General features: G+C 41.3%; 1 long non-coding RNA gene across 1 annotated transcript; it reads left to right on the top strand.

Annotated features, from left to right (window-relative positions):
- The first annotated feature begins 242 nt into the window (after positions 1-242).
- Positions 243-12,263, top strand: LOC116449979. Its single transcript, XR_004242620.1, has 3 exons — positions 243-329; positions 7,304-7,487; positions 8,056-12,263. It is a non-coding gene; the product is annotated as an uncharacterized LOC116449979 (long non-coding RNA).
- The last annotated feature ends 4,312 nt before the right edge of the window (positions 12,264-16,575 follow it).

The raw sequence follows: 16,575 nt of genomic DNA, 5'->3' as shown, positions 1-16,575 counted from the left end.
CTCGCCATCATAATTGCTTTCTGTGTGAAGAGGTCTTTTTCAGGCTGGGCTGGATGCTGCTGTTTTAATCAGAAGGTTGTCTATTTGTATGTTAATAGTTTCATCCTGGTTTATTAGGCTTGTTGATGAAAAAGCAAAAATCAGATGCTTTACTATTTTCAAGCTCCACTATTAATCTGTGATTTTTTTTGGTGCCAACACAGAACCATTTCAGCATCCTCTGCCTTAAATCCTCTTAATGAAAGCATGAAGAATGACAAAATACTTCCTTTCATAAAGCAGAAGGCTGTGCCAATTCACTTTCAACATGCTCATTCAGTGGAACTGAGGTAAATATGTTGCTCCACAGGTGCTTCTCCTTGCAATAACATACTCCTAGTAATCATTAAATTCATCTCATGCTCTGTTTAGTGCCTGCTCTGTGAACTGCCTAGCTGGTTAAGGTCATTGTGATAATAGCACCAGGTTAAACAGCATGGGTGTGTTGAACTCTGACATCCATCCACTTTGGCCACAATACAGATAAGAAACCACGGGCAGCTTTAGAGGTGTAATATCTGCTCAGACCAATACGATCTTTTACCCTCTCCATCTCCTACAAGCCAAAAACCTTGGCTTAGAAAAATATCTTGAATCTCAGGGCTCCTTAAAATAATTTAGTGCATTTTAGGAACAACAATTCAGTGACTGGAAGCTTTCTGTTCGTTTGTGTTTAGTGAAGGAGCCCAAATGATGGGCAGGAGGAGCAGGAGTGTCCCAGGGGGTGGCAGAGGATGGGTCGGTGGTACCTGTGCTCAGGTGATCCAAAACAGCCCCACTGCTCTCCTGGTGCCTGGGGAGGAACCTGAGAGCCATCACTGCTTTGTTGACAGTATCTGCCCTTTGCAGGTTAAAAACAAGCTGGGCATAAACTCATGGATGATAACCTCCTTCATTATGGAGTTCCTGTTAAAGGGAGACAAATAATTGCCAGTTAGTAAGTCGCTATTAAATTCAGCCCAAATTCAGCCCCAGCAATCCTTACAAAAGCCTGACAGGTTTTATTTTATTATTTCCTTTGTAGGGTGTTGGGAAGTGTAATCACTGGTAACTAATCAAACTTCTTTCAAACACCCACAAATATATAAAGAAAATGAAATGATTAATTATTGGGCTAAGCCATTTTAAATGAGACCTCATCTAAATGAGCAGATTTATTTCCAGAGCAAGCTGGGTGTAAATTTAGCTGGTTTTCAAAGCTCTGAATGTAAAGTATGCCTGGATTTGAGGATGAAGTGGGTTATGGGTGGCTGTAGAACCTCTCCCAGACATCCAGCAATGCACAGCAGTGAAAAACAGACTGCAATCCTGCAAAATATTGTTTTAAACGAAGTGTTACTGAGGTTAATAAGTGGTACTGTTGAGTACTGTTAATTACAGACAGGAGTAGATAAGGGCATTAAAATGAGAGAATTTATAAAATTTCATTTCATAAAATTAAAATGAGCATTCTTTTCCCCCATGTAACTCCTTCATTCAAGGAGAAGAATTAAAATAGTTTTTCAAACTTCCTTCCCTCTCTATTCTGTCCCTGGGGTTTCCAATCAGTTCTTCACCTTCATATTTTGTTCCTTTCCTGCCTAGTTTGTTCCTTTCATTTCTACCCATTTTATTTCAGGATAGAGTTTTAAGGAGTAAAAAACCCACAAACATCTGTGATTTCCCTCTCGCTCTCCTGAAAAATCCCTGGAATTTGCAAAAATCTTGCCACAGGAACTTTAACTCAGCACCATTACCCCAGTCTACTGAAGTTATGACAATCATAATCTCTAGCAGTGTCTTTTCTTAGCAACGTCTCTGGCTTATCACTACATATTTGTTTAAAAAGGAATATTGTAGGAATAAAACACTTGTATCCATCCAAACATAAGCTCACAGAACTGCAATACCCCCCTCCAGAGACATGCAGCGTCACCCGTATTTAGAAATAAATAATTAGAAATGAAGTAGCATTAATGTATACAATGAATATTCTTGCTCTCAGGCACAAAATTCATTTGTGCAATTCAGCTTAATGCAAAATGGTGTACATGTTCTTTTACATACTAAATATATTCAAAAATGTAAGAATCAGCCCCGCCAAAGCCCTACTTGAAGAAATAACCCAAAACTTAGCAGTTAAGGGGCCCCAGTGCACAACATGGGTCGCACGCATTGTGCACATCTGGGCATTGCACCCACACTTTGCCAGTGCTCCTGGAGGGAAACTGTCGGCACCAGAACCTTTGCAGAAATCTGCTTTTAAATGCAAACAAATATTTATGGAGAGCATCTCCCTGAGTTGGGAATATCTAATCCCAACTAATTAGAGCTGCTGCAGCAGTGGGGAGGATCCACGAGGAGCCGAGGTGTGCCGGCGCGTGTCCAGCCCTGCGAATGCTCCTCCTGCAGCTCTCACACGACGCAGTTTATTTTTTGTGGCACACGTTTAACAGCCCAGTATTTCATACTTGTCCCCAAGGGTAGTTGACAAAACAGGTTCCTAAAGCTGTTTAACAATTTTAATGACAGCGGCTGAAAGATACATTTTAAAAAAATAACATTCTAAGCCAAACATTTTTTGTCAAGTGACAGGGTTCCCAAATTTGCTGTTCTGTGGTGTTCCGTTTCTGTAAAATCTCTCGTTGAGGCTGTAGGTCACAAAAGAAGAATGAAGCCCTGGAAAGAGATACAATGACTATTTAATTCTGTGTGGGATTATAAGCAGTGGCCTGTGGCAATTCCTTATGTCTCTCTGGGTAGTGATGCTTTTCCAGCACCATTTTTTGTCATCACACAATTCCATTGTGAAATACTCTTTTCATGAAGGAGGAAGAAAGAGCCGGTTACACCCTGCAGTGTTTTGGGGAAGACTAAGAAGCATGGTTTGCAGGGAGTATGTGTGAAATATGACATTTCGTTATGTGTAATTATTTTTTAACCAGTAACGTCCATGTTGAAATGAGTTTCTTATTTTTGGAATGCATGGGGAGTGGCTAGGGAGGGGAGTCATGTTTTTTCCCTGTTAATAAACTCAAGTCATTCTTATGCTAAAGCAATTTCTCAACAAAACAAATTTCTCTCCATCTGGGTAATGGCACACCCAAATGTGATTACATTACAAGAGATTTTAAATTAAATTTCAAGGTAGGAGAGTTATTAATCCAATGCATTTGTCTTTATTATCATTGGATCTAAAACAATAAAAGACTTGAACTCACTTTTAAATGGCAGTACAGTACTGACTTCTTATAGGAACATGGGCTTGAGCTGAAATCCTCAGACATGTATGTGTTTTGGGTCAGGCCCCAAAACTCTTTCAAAAGGTGGAGCAGGAATGACTATATCCATCCCAGAAAGACAGGGGAGTTACCAAAGAGGCTCATTTGGTTTGGATTTCTTCTGAACTCAAAACAGCAATATCACACACCGCTCCAGGAGTTTTCCTAAACCACAGAGCTGACAGCGCAGTGAAGAGGCAGAAGGTACAGAACTGCCACAGCCAGAATTACATATATTCCAGATTTATAGCAAATCAAGACACCACCTTGAAAAATCTGAGTCCATATTTTTAACAAATTGCTAAATGTTGCCCACTCTGGTACTTCGAAAAGAAGTGTTTACACGCACATGCAAAGGAATTGGATGCCCAAATGACTTGTGTTCATCTGCCTTCTTGTGTTCACTGGCATTCAGATTACATTTTGGATGCAAAACCAATTTTGCTTAAGCCCATAGCCAACAAAATGCAGTAACTAAATAGAGAATGTATGAATCCCTCTTGAGTACTGTTTTTCAATCCATCACATATGAAATTGCAACTATCTCTGCTTATAAAATGAATGTGATCAGAATTTGTCATCACAGCATTATTTGTCCATTTTTTTCTTGGGGAACCTGACAGCTATCAGCTGATTACTTTTGATCCAGCAAAAGAACATGGATTTTACCACCTCTTCAGCACAACAGAAAAAAAACCCACAGCAAGTAGCACGCTAAGTGACATCATTACAAAAGGTTACTGTATGATTCTCTAAAAAACCACAACTTTACAAAACACCCATTCCTCACATTTCAGCCCTTGGAGGACAAGCATGTCTGAGGTCTGGTTCATTCCACCCCCATGGATTTTGGGTGTTGGGCTTCCAAAAGCTCAAAGGCAGCAGGTGGCAGTGATGGGCAGGACACGATGCCCTGTAGCAGAGTAAGCCCAGGAGCTCAAGCCTTTCAAAAAGCCAACCCCGAGGCACAGGCAATGCCAGGAACACCAGTGGGTGAGGGTTTTGTAGGAGATCAGAGTGGTGCCTTTATGTTGTTCTGGGGGGAATTCCCCTTTTCCACACGGAATGAGGACCAGGGCTGTTCCATGCAATATTTCTGCGATTAGTTTTGGTTGCATTGGAAATCCACTATTTTAGTGCAACAGCATGAATATAAATGCACACTTGTGACAGCAGGTAGCACATAAAAGCATGTTTTTCTAGTTAATACAAGTGTCCCACTTAACAACATACTCTTCCTGAGGACCCCACTGCAGCACAGGCGCAGGCAGAGCATTTCAGCGTGGGCATTCATTGCCACGCAGAAACAACTTAATCTTCACAGCATTCCCTCAGTAACTGCCTGTGCATGAGATTTCCAAATGCTCAGACATAATTCTCTCACTGGAGAGTACAGGCTGATTATGACAAACTCCATCAATTTTATTAGCCACACAGATGTTATAGATATATGTGAAAATCAACCAGAATTCTTTCTGTGATGTGCATACTGGCACTGCTGCAGACTGTGTCTTTCCCCTCCACAACCCCAGAGCTTACACAGGCTTCCTGCCATTCAGCCTCCATGTGGCCCCCAAGCTAAGATGTTCTTAAAAAGAGAAATATTAAAGGATTAAAATGACACTATTGTGCCAGTGGGTGACTGCAACCACAGAGTCCTGGCTGCTGCTGAAAACTGAAGTGAAGTGCAGGGATGAGTTCACTGCCCTGTGATCTGGATGTTTGGGGGGTTTCTCCTCCGACATGTTCCTAACCAGCAGGTTTGTGGGGATCACCACAGGGGTCTCTCAGTGAACATCTCCAATGCTGAATACCATGGGGCTGCAACTCTGAAGCTGGCAGGGGGCACAGCTGAGGCATGGCCATTGAGGTCCTCCCGTAGTCCTTCATGCTTGCCGTGGGGTCACCATGCCCACTATGTCTGTCTGCGCAAGGCTGGGGCAAAATGCACTCCTGAAGAGCTGTGAGAAATATTTTCATCAAGATCATTCAGCCAGAGCCTTCCCTGGCTCCCAGCACTGTGTCTCAAGGGCTCAGCAAGCAGAAGAAAAGTGATAGGAACAATTTAAAGAGAAAGATGAAGCCTAGAAGGGGTTGATGGTTTAAGTCCCTATTGCAATGCACCTCTAGGAAGCCAGGGAAAGAAGCTGAAATGCAGATTTATTCTGGAGAGGCAGGTCCAGGAGTGAGAAGACCCATAAAGACTCATCCCTTAAACCCTCTGCACCTCAGCCTTCCCATCTGTAGCAGGTCCTCAGGTTTAATAACCTAGAGAGTGCAACAGGCCATGCATGCGGGGTGAAAACAATTAGCAACTGAGAAGTACAGAGAAACCGCTGGTGGAGAGAATCTCAGAGATGCAAAGTTATTATGGGCACACAGTTACCATAGTGATTGGTGTCTCAGAAATGCTAATAATAGTAAAATAAATAATACAGGCCAGGCAGGAAGAGCCCCTAGAGATGAATGTGAGCTGCTCCCCTCCAGGGGGACTGTGTGTACTGCTTTCTCAGCGCTCCTCGCCCTGCGCTGGCTCCGGCTCAGCTCCCTCCCGGGGTAACACACTGTGCTGCTGCAAGAGCGCTGGGTCAGCCAAGTGAAAGCGGAACTTTTAAGTGCTTTATTATTTTCAGGAGTCGTCAGAGAAAACAAAACCCCCACAACTGCAAATAATTGGATACGTCAATAATATTTTGACTCGTTCATGTCTTGCAAGGTTTCACTATAGCCCTGTTAAGTACTTTATTGCTGTCCCTCCAGTGATGTTAATTAAGTTCACCATAGGCTCACAAGCCCTTTTTCTCCCCTCTCTCCTTCTTCCCTGCTTTTTTTTTTTTTTATTTTTTAAATCAAGCAAGCAGTTTTCCCAAGTATAATGCCTAGCAATGGGAGCTGTGGTACAGTGGAAGGCACCCAGGAAACAGAAAGAAGAAGGACAAGGCATCCTTCACTGTGGTGGTCAATGTTTCTCCACAAAGAGATCTGCCAGCAATATTAGCCAAGGGGTTGTGAAAGTCTAAAGAAAGTGTTAAAGATCCATGCCAAATAGGCAAATAAGTAACATCAACCCTCAGCCTTGGACCACCATCATGTTAGAATTTGTCTTACCCAGATGCAAAGGGATGTTCCAAGCCGAACATTTTAGGTGGGTGTTTCACTTCTTTCCCAGGTAATTTTGTATTTGTGTTACATTTAAAATCTTTTTGTCAACAGGGGAATCAAATGAGGACAATAGGCCAGGGGAAGGAAATACACCTGCTCTCTCCTCTCATGTGTCTCTCACTGAGCTGTCTATCTTGACTAAATCAGAAAAGAAAATGCTACTTTGCATCCCCCAGGATGTGTTGTCCAGCCCGCTTTAGTCAAGCAAACTTAATGTCTTACAAAGCTTTTGCAATACAACCAATTCTCTGCTTTTGACTGAGAGGATTCTTTGCTCTCACTGTACTGATGTCTACTAAGTTGGACATGCATTTTCTATGCTACTTTAACTAGAAGAGTAGGAGTCTTGGTCAGTGCCAATCAGAATAGGAATAAAATTCTTTAGCCAGCTTTGGCCAAGAAACAATCCTTTTTCCCAGGTTTTTCTCACTGAAGGTGAATCAATGTTCACATCTCTCATTTCAGATTCCAGCTACATATGCCGGTGATAAATTAGGTTACTACGTTTCCTAAAATACCCAGAAACATTAAATCCACTGCTGAGAATGGCAACTATGGAATCACCACTGGCATTGGGCAGCTACAAGTCCACCTCTGCTCTTCCTGATGTCTTTGCTTACAGTCTGTGCAAGGACGATCAGAGGGAATGATTTCTGTATCTGGCTGGGCTACAAGGACACGCTCATTCTGGGTCACTGTGTGCCAGACCAGTGAAGGGAAGAAAAACAATTTGGTGCCTTTCCTTCCACTTGAACAATATTCTGGCACGTTCTGGCCCTGTGCAGTGTCCTTTCTGGCCACTAGGCAAATCATTCAAACCATCTCAATAAATCTCTTCCCAGTTTAACACTAGCTAGATGGACTATCTGATGGAAAAAGATGCTGAAGAAGGATTGTTTTAGCTCTTGGAACAGTCCAATCTGATGGAAAGTACCAGTGAACCCTCCATCTATGGCCTTTAACCTGAGTCAGCATAAGTGTTTCAACAGAACTGGTCACTTGTGTGATGAAGCAACACAAAGAGAGGTGAGTCACCAGGGGCACTCACGTGGCAGGACTGAGAGAGGGAACAAAAATGGGGGTGGAGGTGGTTGGTTAGGGAGATGAGGCATTCCAATTTTGCCATGACTCACACAGTCAAATCAATCAACGAGAAGATGCAGAGACGTCACGAGGAAAGATGTGGCAGGAAAAGAAGTTTCCACCCTTTCCAAGCATGGAAGTGGTAGAAGCAGAAACGAGAAAAATACATGACAGTAGAAAAGGAAGTGAAGGGGAAAAGCAAAGACTACGTAATGCCTCCAGTTTCCACAAGTGTTGAATCTTGATGTTCAGTTAGTTTCTCAGATACTCAGGAACAGAGATGGTTGATTTGAGTCGCAAATGAATCAGAAGATTGTAGGGAAGCCAGCAAAAGGAAGATGAAGTCTCAGACAGAAGACTCGCAATTTAGTGTAATAAGCAAAGCACTGATTAAGCAGGAAGGAATTGAGCTTTATTTGAGCAACAGCTTACTCATATAGAGATGAGTTTTGAAGATGCTGACACGTGATCAGTGATAACCATCTCCCAACCTCTGGGTGCTTCTCCATAGGTATGATTGTGCGAACCAGAATATCTCCTGCTCATCTGCGTGGCTTTAGTCTGAGGAACAGAGGAATGGACCAAACAACACAGTGGTGGAGGATGAAATGGAGTAGCTGGAACAAATCTACTGCTGACCAGAAGAGACTCAAATTTGGACAATCAACCACAATATTTTTAGGGATTGAAGGTTTCCTCCCTTATACTGCCCACAAAACCACCCCAGCTCATAGCTATATAATACAGAACTTTTCTCCCTACACATTTGACTAAAAAAGTTTGGATGCAGAGCATTTCTTTCAAGACCAATATCAAGGACCTCTTCAAGATGACCAGATGCATTTTGTGCCCTTCTCCTCAGCCTACCCAACACATATGCCACATAAACCAAGCAATGATATAGCTTCTCCCTCCCACAGTCAGCTTCCATACACAGTATTTGGGATTTTTCCAGTAAAATCAAACAATCTGGCCTATTGCCATATCCAATTATGTCACAGAAAATTAGTCCTTTTCTGTTCCTTCTGCTTGTGGCCTGGTTGTTTTAGGAATATAAAACCTATCTATGCTTGTTACTGTAGTATTTCCCTACAGGAGCAAGTGAGGAGTAGAGAACCAGGCTGTCAATTGCATTAACAGTTACATCTGCTCCTGCCATGGAAATGGCATCCCCTTCCCAGGCCATTGCATCCTGTCACAAGCAGAACATAGTCCCACCCTCGGGAGACTGCAAAATGAGCTTCCATGGGAAGCTACAGGATGTCAGAAATCTGCTCTCCTTGCTCCAGGGCAGGATTTCCAAGGCACAGCTCCTCCTTGGGCACAAGACACATGAGAACAAATCTCACACTTCAGATGACACAAAACGTTCATCTAAAATGCAAGTCCACCTATTTCCACCTACTTGTATCTCTGAAGAGATTGTCACCTGTCCCTTTACAAATGACTAGTATGATGTCCGTGGCTCATCACAGCTAGTTAACTGATAAAGATGTTGACTAATGAGTTTTATAAAGACTGATGTAAAGTAATCCAAAACTTCCTTAACCACCTCAGAGTCCATTTTCTCTACTTCTCTATTTAAGGTCCATTGCCAGTGACTTTGTTCAAGAACTCTCTTCGGTTCCAGTATTCCCATTTCTGCTGCATTTCCAGCACTGTGAAAGTACTGTATTATGAACTATCATGAAATAATACCTGGAAACAAAATTGCCAAACCTATTGGCTCGATTTAGGAAAAACATAATTAAACAGCCCACACTGAGATATTAGTAGAATTCTTACTAATGAATATACATTCTGGTTATGTATATGTACCATTTCAAATCCATGAAAATATGTGTGCTACCAAGAAGGACGATTATCCTTTCCTTCTGCTACAAAAAAAGAGCTGTTTCCTGCTCATTTCTGTTATTTTAAGGCTGAGTGTTGAACAGGTATACTTCACTTTTTAACATAACAGCAGAACTTCCAGTACTGAGCTGTTTCTTCAGTTCAGCATAGGTTTTTTTTTTGTGGAGCAGTGTTAGAAATATGAGATGCTTTAGAGAGATGATTTGGTAGCATTTGTTCCCTTCTCTTCCATAGGAGAAAACTGCAATCATTTCTTGTAATAGTTCACAGTAAGGTGGACTCTGACTTCATTTAAAGCAATGCTATTCCTATCTAGAAGTGCTGCGATTTAAGCATGTGACTCCCATTAACATTAATGAGAGTTATATGTTTAAAGCCTCTGCACATTGTGATGGGAATATGTTCCATAGAATCCAATTAATCTGAAGAACATTGCATGCATTTGGGAACATTCATGTTGTACAATTTCACTGGCATATGGATTTGTCCTCAATAAAGCTTGCTAGTATCTGGTAACAAAGATATTAACAATCTATTGTACATTTACATAAAGGAGGACTAGACTATATGTTTCCCCAGCTCAGTGTAGGCAGCTACAAAGAAGCTTTTGAGTGTAAACAAATACAGAATTGAGAAAATAAGGAAGATGATGGTATTTTAAGAATGTGAATATTTGGAGAATGCCGGGGAATGAACACAGAGGAGGCTGTTTGCTTATAGGTTGGGTGCAGTTTCAAAAGGAATCAAGCAAACACCCAAAAAAAAAAAAAAGGAGGGAGGAAAAATAGAATATTCATATTCCATCTGTTTCCCACACGCTGAAGATAATAACGTGAATGGAAGTGATTTTGTTTTAGAGGTCAGAGCAGAGGCTGATATAGCAACCTTTCAAGTTCCTGAAAAACATCATTTGATTAAAATAACTGGCCCTGTTGTTCTTGTGATCCTAAGGAGGCTATTTTCCATGAGGAAGACAACAACAGCAAAGTAGGGAACAGTAAGTTTTAGTGCTTCAGAGACAAAGCACTAGAGACACACTGCTGCTGGAAAGTGTAATACAACATTAAAGCACATGATAAGTAAGCAGAAATCAGAAGAAAGTTAATAGGCAACCACAATGACAATGTGTCTGTGCAGCTCAGGACAATATTTCTCTCCCTTTTCCCACCCTTATTCTAACAGGATGAGGAATTCAACAGGACACAGGAAACCAATATCTTAGTAAAGAAAGAAAGGAAAAACCAGAGATAAGGAAATAATGGTTCATGCCACTAAACAAGCTATTCAATTTTAAGAACATTTATCTGTAAAATTTGACAAGACCTCACTTGCCCAGACCTTGATGATCCTCAGACCTTCTTCAGAAAGGCCTCCTTTCTCTAAATGAAGAAATATGTGAGCAGAATAGCCTGAGTTATATCATTGCTTTTGAAGCATCAATTTGCAATATGTTTTAAGGCCTGGTACTTAGAGAAGGATGTTTAGGTCTTTCAGACAAAACAAGAGCCTTAAAACCATCTCAAATCTGCCTGAGAACGTGTGTGAAATGGATCCAAACTCGCCTCCCTGTGTAGCACCCTGTACAGCTCCATATTCATGTCACCTTCTACAGATGAGTTCAGAGTGTTTCACACCTATAAAAACTGCAAAGTTTTGTGTTGGCCTTTGCAATTCATTATACAACCAACACACAGCCCCAGAAGGAGAAGATGAAAACACTCAAGGCTCTGTAGCCCTGCCTTTGGGGGATCAGAGAAGACAGTTGTGTTACAGGGAGCAGCTGAACTGAAAGACTCAAGAATCACCTGAAAGCTTCTAAATTAAAAAAAAAATAAAAATCAACAAGACAAAGAATTACATTTCAGGACTTTGTCAAAAGAGCTTTAAAACCCTTTTGCTGAACTAGGAGAGGTTTTTTTTTATTATTTTCTGGCAATCCACAGCTCTCACTGCTAAGTTCAAGAGTTGAGAAAGTCCCAGAACTTGCACACATTCCATCCCACTTGGACACAAGGTTTAATATGGCCTATTGTGATTGGAAAAGGAGGAAGATATGTACTCGAGCTTCTTCTCACACTGAACTATGGTACTGAGAGGGAGGAAATTACTACAGAGGAGGGCAGGCTGCAGATATCAAAAGTTCAAGTTCAGCTTGTTGCATGGCCCTAAAATTGAGGCAACATGAACGTTTGCCTGCTCCTTCTAAGGAACAAGCTGTTGTTGTGCAATGGTCTTGTCTTCCTGGCTATAGAGGAGGCACCACCCCAACCCTTCCCAGAGATGTACAGCATTGGTCTGCCTTCTGCCAGCTCTCTAAAGGGCATAATTTAATGGTGTGGGAGACAGTTACCATTCTGTATGTCAGGGAAGAGCCTAGAAGTCATGTTCCAAGATATCCTTGTGGCCCAGAACACAAGTGCTCCACACCTGAGGACCAAGGCAGGGCTGTCAGGCAGTAAAGGGCAGTGATGCTGAGCCCCAGGGCTCCCCCCACCATCACTGAATCTCCCTGTTCAACACCCCAACAGCAGCAGCAGAGCTCTGCCATTGCTCATGGAACACAGCCCTGGCCTTGGAAATGCCCTTCAGCTGCCCCAGGAGAGCCACCACGGAGCTGAGCATCACCTCACACAGAGAAAGTGCCCTGACACAGGGAATGGGCAGCCAGAAGTGCACAACAGCATGCACAGCTTTTCACTGTGCAGAGCATTTGGGAACCAAAGCCCTTTCTCCTCCCTCAATAAGTAAAAGTTTATCTGAAATGTAGAGTCTTCTTTATTTTAGATTGTTGTCAAGTCTCTGCACCTTTTTTTGCTTGTACCTTCATCATGCAGCTTTTCTTCTCCTATCAAGTGTCTCCAAGTGTTAAAATCAACAAAGATCATTTGAAGTTCATATTTTCACCCTGGTATTAATACTCATTTTATAGAAAGCAAATACATCAAGCAAATACATCTTTCTTAAAAAAAAAATAAATAAAGACAGAAAGAACAGGACTTACACTGTTTTTAGAGACCATTATTTAAACCTGATCCTGGAAAATAATGTTAACATGATAAACACGTTGTTGTTTGTGATGTGTTAATGTTTAATGATGATGTTATTGAACGCAAAGACTAGACCCCTATCCGATGTGGTTTTGAAGACACCTGAACTATGAGAAGATTTTCAAAGGCATTTTTGTTGCTAAGAAATAGTCAGCCTCTTGTACAGGCCTTCCTCTAAGTAACTTAAAAACACATTAAGGTTTTCTCCCTCCATGTTGTGATTTCAGAACTGCTGTTTATCTATTTTAAAGATCCCTGCAATGAAAAAAGAACTATAATTAATGAGGGGATTAGGCTGTGCTGTACACACACACAAGTTTATCTATCCATAGACATAGACACATTTCAACTTTGAGATGTGGTTTAAACTTAAAGGACTGATTGCAAAATATTGGCAAGGACCATTTTATTTAACAAAATATCCAGTGGTTTGCCTGACATCCAATTCCACAATGACCTCACTGGTGTTATCATTTTCCAAAAGGCCAACAGAGAGAGGTTTTTTAGGGTAAAAAGAAAAGCTAAGCCTCAGAATAGGGATGATCCAATGCTTGTGCAAAAGAAAGTCACTCCAGGCAATGTATAACCTTACCTGAACCTTACTGCTTCTTCCTCCCAGTTTCAATCCCCATTTACCAAATCCAACATTCCCCCAAACACACAAGATGCACATTTCTATTCCATGGTACCCAAAACACCATGCCAAGGTCCCTGTCAGGGCTGGTGCCAGCCTGCAGCACCACACACTGATTACCTGCTCTGGTCCTCTCCTGCCCAGCAGAAAACACTGCTCCTGCTAAAGAAATACATAACCACGCTTTGGGGAAGATGTAGGTGTTAACAGGGATTAAAAAACACAGCAAACTTAGAAACAGAACTTTTAAAGTTTAGTCAAAGCCCAAGCAAACCATCCTAAATTCATTCCAACTTTTGGAATTCACTGGGTAGCAAAAGAGAAGAAAATGATGTATGAATGGTGTTACCACCCCATTTATCAGGCAGCAGTGTAGACACTGTACATTTTACTGTGTCTTTTATATACATGCCTAAAGGACTTGGAACAAAAAATCAGATGACAATTTCAGTATGTATTTTCTTCTGCAGAGAGAGATCCAATTTTTGTATTCAGTTTATATACTAGCCCCTGGCACAAGAGGTCTGCAAGCAGAATTTTACATGTGTTTAAAACTAAGGACATCTTACATATAGGCCTAGTTGTGACCAGAATGGTTAATATCTTACAAGATCAAAGAATATATGGTGAAGACTCAGACAGACTTCACCCCATGGAGAGGTTAATTCATAATATCCTCATTCAAAATTCATAATATTCTAACTCAAGTTTCTACCTCTTTCAAAGTATCTGATATTAAAGAAGCCTGCTAATAGTCTGGTGCAGAACAGAAAGATGTATATCATTCTCCCAAAATATGCCAGTGCCTATTCAAGCCAAGTAAGAACAAAAAAATTCCTGCTTTAAGGATGGTAACTTTCTAATAAATCCAGTGCAGAATGCTACAGACAGCATTTTAGAGCACACCAACATAGTACTACAGAATTATGGACAATCCTAGGCCCTTGCCAGGTTGAAGTTTAATACTAGAAATAGAATAAATTGATTCAAGAAGTCATCTTGAACACCACTGTTCAGCCTGAGTGCAGTTCAGTCTCTGATGATTAAATGTTACTTCTTTATAAGCTTCATTTTGGCCAAAACTATCTTACATTAATATTTTCACAAACTACATCCCAAAATAAACATTTTATATATGATACAAATACCAAAGTCATTTCAGTTCACTTATTGTGGTCATGACCACTTTGGCAAGATTATGGTGAGGGAGGAGAAATTCAATAAATCAGATATTTTCATGATTTAGCATTTGCAAAGGTCAGAAACCAGCACACAATATCTCTCTACTCTGAATTACACATCAGTTAATAGAAAGTGCAAAATTTTCCAAGAATCCAGCCAAAACCTGGCATCTGAAAGAGGAGCTTCATCAATGTATTCTATTCTTTGGGCTCCTCCCTCCAGCCATTAAGTCCTGAAGAAATAAAATACAATAATGGACACAAGAACTGGTTGTTAAATTAAGGAACTGACAGCAAGGGAAGGATGAATGGCAAGAAACTTCCTTTAATGGTGTTGTGTTTTCATTAGCCAACATTTATACCAGAAGATAAACTAAGGAAATTTGGTAACAGAGGGGCAAATTGAGCTTTGTGCTTCAGATGAGCTCAGTGTCTGCAAAATGGAAGTATCTCTGAGATTTTTGTCTTAGCCAGTATTTAAGAAAAGCTGTGGATTCTGCAAATTCACAACCAAGTTTCAAAGCCAGAAAGCACCATCTAAAAAGTTGTGGCAATGAGGACTCAATGTGATTTTCTTCCAAGACAGTAAATCTACTAAGTTTTTATTTACCTGGACTGTTTGCTCCTCTTTGCACAGTTTTATCTTCTTCTGACCTATTCCAGTACAGCTGGATTTTCACAGGCACACAAAATGTTCATCACATGAGGAATATTTGGGAATATGATGGGAAAAAGAAGGCAAAAAATATTTATTTTGTTCTGTGATTTGCTGTCTCACTTCCTTTCCCTGGGGATACACAACAGATGAGGATCTAAACATCAGGCCACTGCCCATTCATTGATTTGTCAACATCTCACCTGAGAGAACAGAGTACAGCTGATACAGCAAAACACCCGAGACAGAGCTGGGTGTCTCCCCATAAGAAGAAAACTCCCATTTCATAATTTTTTCTCCAGCAATGCTCTGGGGATGTTGCTTAGGCTGATGCAGTTGGGTGAAGCCACTTTCTGCACAGACCTCTGCAGTCCAAAGCCAACAGCAGCTTTGCAGTGATTAGCAAGGCAACCTGACAAGTGTGATTGATAAGGAAGGAGCAAGTCAACGGCCAGGAACTGGCACGGCTGCCCCAACACATGCCCCCTCCCACATCTATCATAGCATTAAACCCATCAAATACTCCTGGTAGAAAAGCAAACAAGACCAGCATAAGACCAAGATACATAAAAAGGCCCAAAGCAACATTAAATCATCTGAAGATACTCCCATTAAACAGAATTATTGTCCCCATTAAGAATCAAAGCTCTTTAGGACCACTGGCTCCTCTGCCAGTTCCCTGCTTTTCGATGAAGCAGATTTTTCCATGTGGGTTTCTTGTGATTAAACACCTTATCTTGCAAATCCTTGCTCATATCTACCACCCCACTTCAAGTGAGCAGTCCTAATGGATAAAGAGTGTTGGCTTATTTATCTGATCTACATTTACCTAATTGTGCTGATTTCAGCTTGATTTGCAAGGCAAGAGGAGATCAAGCCAAGGGACCTACTCTCAGAGACCCGAGCTTGCAAGAGAAGAATTACAGCTGTGCCTACACCCAGACACAAACAGGAGCACATTAAGAACTGTCCAGACTCCAAATCACCAGAGTTCCAGTCAGCTCCAGTCTGGAAGGCACAGAGCCATGTTAGCATAAGACTGTGAAGATGCTGATAAATCCACCTTGAGAGACAAACTTTTTACTTCAGACACATTCACACCCTAATGTGTCTAAATGGCTTCCTGAGCAAAGCTGGCTCGTGTCCCAGTGGCTTGGAGCTAACCTGTGACAGCACCAGGCTCTGTAGCCATGTTCTATAAGGGGAGCACATCCTATATTGAGAGGATTCAGTGGATCCTTCATAATAAAATGTGTATTCTACTGGTGTCTAATTGACTGGCCTGCTGTCTGCCTGAAACTGCCCAGAGACAAAGAAATGGAAAGGACAAATTGCTTTGAGAGTAATTATATTAATAAAAAGTAATGCAGTACTGTCTATCATCTAGAAATTCTGTTAGTGTCAGGCAGAGAAGCAAGTGAGAATCTCAGATTCCACAACTCAAACCAGAAACTAAGGACTGACTTGCTCTTTTTTAAACCAGACTTCCATTTGCCATGATTTCCATAATTTATATCCCTGGAAATTACCCTTGACATCCATAGACTCTCACGTTCCAAGTTTGCTAATATATTCTTTCCATAGACTTCTGCCCTACCCTTTCTGTGGTCCAGGCAGGATTTCTGAAGGCTCTGTGCTGATACCAGCGGTTTGAAGCACA

The sequence above is a fragment of the Corvus moneduloides genome, chromosome 12 (genome assembly GCF_009650955.1).
Source record: "Corvus moneduloides isolate bCorMon1 chromosome 12, bCorMon1.pri, whole genome shotgun sequence".
Lineage (NCBI taxonomy): Eukaryota > Metazoa > Chordata > Aves > Passeriformes > Corvidae > Corvus > Corvus moneduloides.
The sequence above is the reverse complement of the archived record's forward strand: the minus strand, read 5'-3'. Positions and strand labels throughout refer to the sequence as shown.